The sequence below is a fragment of the Impatiens glandulifera genome, chromosome 1, assembly GCF_907164915.1.
Source record: "Impatiens glandulifera chromosome 1, dImpGla2.1, whole genome shotgun sequence".
Lineage (NCBI taxonomy): Eukaryota > Viridiplantae > Streptophyta > Magnoliopsida > Ericales > Balsaminaceae > Impatiens > Impatiens glandulifera.
In genome coordinates, this window is record NC_061862.1 from 36687460 (window position 1) to 36691777 (window position 4318).

At 33.8% G+C, this 4318-nt stretch overlaps 1 pseudogene; it reads right to left on the bottom strand.

Moving 5' to 3' along the window:
• Nucleotides 1-395: 395 nt before the first annotated feature.
• Nucleotides 396-2362, bottom strand: LOC124924696 (annotated as a pseudogene).
• Nucleotides 2363-4318: the final 1956 nt, after the last annotated feature.

Genomic DNA, 4318 nt, shown 5'->3' on the forward strand with positions numbered 1-4318 from the left:
TAACGGTTTTAGCCAATGTTAAACCGTTACAGATAAAGCATTAGTGACGGTTTTAGCCAATGTTAAACCGTTACAGATATAACATTAGTAAAAGTTTTCTTATGTGTGAAACCGTTACTGATGTATTAATAGTAACGATTTCTTCAAGCTTAATACCGTTACTAAAAAACATAATCGTTTTTTTTTATATATTTCATATTTTGTACCTATATAAACAATAATAAACCAAAACAATTAATATAAACCAAAAACCACAATCATCAATAAACCATAATCATTTATCCAAAAACCATAATCATCCATCCAAAAACCTTAATCATAAATCCACAATCATCAATTCATCAATCCAAATAAACCATAAACTAACTAGAATTCAAAAACCACATATCAATCCCTCAAGTTGGAGGGGCATCTGAAGTGGTATTTTTTCGTACAGGAGGGGGAGGAAGCGAATGAGGACGATGTCCAACTGTATTCCAAGCTTCCAATCTCATCTCCTCTTTGACAGAAGGCGGACTTTTTTGAACTTTATTCACAATGTTAGCCTCGCGACTGTATATTTTGCTTATTTCCCAAACTATACTTAGGGAAGTCCTGTCTACAACATTTTCAAACATTCCTCTTAATGGGATTAACTTCTTTTGCCCTCTAAAGACCTCTCCACCCGCTACGTAAATAACTGTGTCCCAAGAATACTTGTAGGCACGAAGAAGTATGCTAACCTATACAATAATGTGTTAGTTATTTGGTGATGTAAATGTTTGTTCTTTTGAATAAAAAAGATAATCGAACCTCTTCTAGCATAAGAGGACATGACCCGTTAAGCCTAATCGTTTCTGAATGGACAGAAAGGTTTCCCTTCATGATCCCAAGTTTGATCATCCAAGCCCGACAGTGTTGAATGAGCTCAGAGTGCACATCCTTGAAAGATCAATTAATTGACCAAATTCAAATGCACAATAAGAGGGGGCCTAATATTTTTGATCATTCCATAATGATGATTAGAATACCTGAAAGAGTTCAACACAGCCATAATATGCCAAGGCATCTTTAGTCATTCCAGGATCATAAGCAATAAAAGGCCTTCCTGAGTTTCTTAACCTGAAACAAAAATATTACTCATAATCTGAGAGTGATCACCGAAAGAGAAGTAGAACCCATAAGGATATATACTCACGGTTAAGATACTAACCTATTTAAAACGTTACTAGCGAGATACCGAATCCCTGGTGTCAATTTAAGTGCATGAAAAGCAACTTGACATCTCAACCTTTGGTACTCTTCTTGATGAGAAGGCAGTATGGCCTAGACAAGTACAATAACACTTATGTTGTTAAACAAAAACAAAAAAGAAACATAGTCTAAACAAAAACACACCTGTAGCGCGCCTCCGTATGAAACAATTAGTTCAATCATCGAGTGTCAGTTGAGAACAGGAAGGACTTGATGAAGGTAAAAATAAGGAGAGGTTGAAGGTGACACTTTAAACATTGGAATATTTTTTCTTTCTTCTTGCCCTTTTAAGATACTTTGGAAGAATCTTGACCACCTTTATATCTTTTTCTAATACCAACATGAATTCATCCTCATTGTAGAGGCAAGAAAAGCTTTTGAACTCCGAAATGAACACAAAATTGAAATCAGAAACTCAGGTTTTCTCTATAAGAAAACAAAATTTGTTATTAATGAAACATGATTCCCTTGTTACTAGTGGTCGAGAGAATCTTTGGGATTACTAGGGTTGCTTTGAGAAGTAGAGAAACCAAAACCACATCACATATCTAGCTAGCAAGAAAGTAGTGGAGAAGAGAAGATAAAATTAAGTCACCCTAAATCAAATCAAATGAAAACAACTAACCGAATTTCTGATCACGTGGAATCCTCCTCTTATTCTAACGAAAAGATAGCCATTTGTAGTCGAAATGGGAGCTGTTATAGAAGGAAAAAAGTTGATAAGATTGATTGATTCATTCATTCTCTCAAGGGTTTTATTAAAACCTGCATAATTTCTTTCTCTAGGATTGGAAAATGGATACAAATTTTGTAGTCTTCTAACAGGACCCCATAGTCTTCTATATAGTGGACTCTAAATCAGGTATGATAGATTAGATTAAATCCCAAATTAATTAAACACACATAGTCAATCACATTTGGAAAATCGAGATGCCTAGAACAAAGAATGGTAAAGCATTGAAGTTTTTATTCCGCATCCTCAAAAACAGGTCTCCGTAAAAAGATTGTGACTGAAGACTGGTAATACTTGTAGATGCCTTCCTCTGAGTAACCGGCGAGAAAGAAATGAGTTAATAGAGAGAAAGAAAATCAACAAACCAAGACATTTCAGTTTGGATTTGAATACCATTTAAAATGAAGCCATATTAGTAACGGTTATACTAAAAACCGTTACTGATACCCCATATGAAGACGAAACGACATGGCACGTATTAGTAACGGTTATCCTCAAAACCGTTACCAATACACTTTTAGTAACGGTTTCCCTCCAAAACCGTTACTAATATTCATTGTACAAAATTTAAAGTGAAGCCATATTAGTAACGGTTATACTAAAAATTGTTACTAATACCCTTAATTCGGAAAAAAATTAAAACACTATTATTTGTAACGGTGATTTCTTATGTGCGTTACTGAAGATTTATAATAGTAACGGTATTATATAGTCATTACTGATATATTCATAATAGTAACAGTTTATTATAACTATTACTGATAAAAAGTATCAATAAGTTCGAGCCACGTTACTAAGCTTCGTTACGGAAGCCTATTTTTCTACTAGTGTTCATTGGAAAGGACTTCCTTAGGTCTTGTTCAACCTATCAATTCTAACATCACTTTGACCAACAATAATCATATCATCAACATAAAGTAACAGAATAACAAAATCGCCAGGAGAATTTTTTTACACAAACACACAATGGTTGGAAGTAGTTTTTTATATTTGTGCTACTTTATAAATAACTCAAACTGTACCATTGTCGTAGAGCCTACTTCAAACCATACAAACTCTTATTCAACTTGCAAACACAATTCTCTTTACCCTTCACCTCAAAACCATCAAGTTGATCCATATAAATCTCTTCCGTTAAATCACCGTGAAGAAAATCGTCTTCACGTCCATCTGTTCAACTTCCAAATCAAGACTAGCTGTCAAACTCAATATAGTTCTGATTGAAGTCATCTTAACAACAGGAGAGAAAATTTCGTCAAAGTCAATTCCCTTTATTTGACTAAACCCTTTGACAACCAAACGATCTTTGTATTGTGGAACTGAAGTATGATCATCTTGCTTTAGTCTGTATATCCACCTGTTCTTCAAAACTTTTTTTCCTTTTGGTAATTCTACAAACTCAAAAGTATGATTATCATGTAGAGATTTCATCTCATCTTTCATAGCATCAACTCATTTATTCTTGGATTCACTATCCATAACTTCTTCATATGACTTTGTCTCTCCCCCATCAATCACTAAAACATATTCATTAATAGAATATTTCGTAGAAGGTTGTCTATCTCTTGTCAATCTTCTAGATGGAATTGTAGATAATTTATCTTGCTCATTACTAATATTCTCTATTTGAGCGTCATGTTCATCTTGAGAATCATCCTGTTGCTGTTGATTTTATGTTAAACTAGGTGAAACAGATAATTGAATTGGATTTGAATCTATCCTCTCACCATTTCCCTTCAACTCACTACTTTTAGATTTATCAATTAATTTTTTGTTGAACTAGGTGAAACAGATAATTGAACTGGATTTGAATCTATCCAGCTTTATCAATTTTTTTAATAGTCTCATCTTCATAAAATATGACATCACGACTTTTGACAAGATTCTTTGCAACTGGATCATATAATCTGTAACCAAATTCATCTTGACCATAAACCAAGAAAATGCACTATCGACTCTTCACTTATAGCTTTAATCTTTCATCCTTTAAAATATGAACATAGCACCTGCATCCAAATACTCGTAAATGATCATATGCAATATTTTTACGAGTCCATACCTTATTTGGAACTTCACCGTCCAAAGCGTCTATAGTACTCAATTTAATAACATGTACTATTGTGAGTAATGTTTCACCCCAAAACGTATGATATAACTTTGCTTCTGAAAGCAAACATTTAATCCTCTCAATAATTGTTTTGTTCATCCTTTCTACAAGACCATTCAACCGAGGAGTCTTTGGAGGTATTTTCTGATGTTTGATCCATTGTTGTCTGCAATATGCATTAAATCGACCACAATATTCACCACCATTATCACTACGAATGCACTTGATCTTCTTCCCGGTCTCTC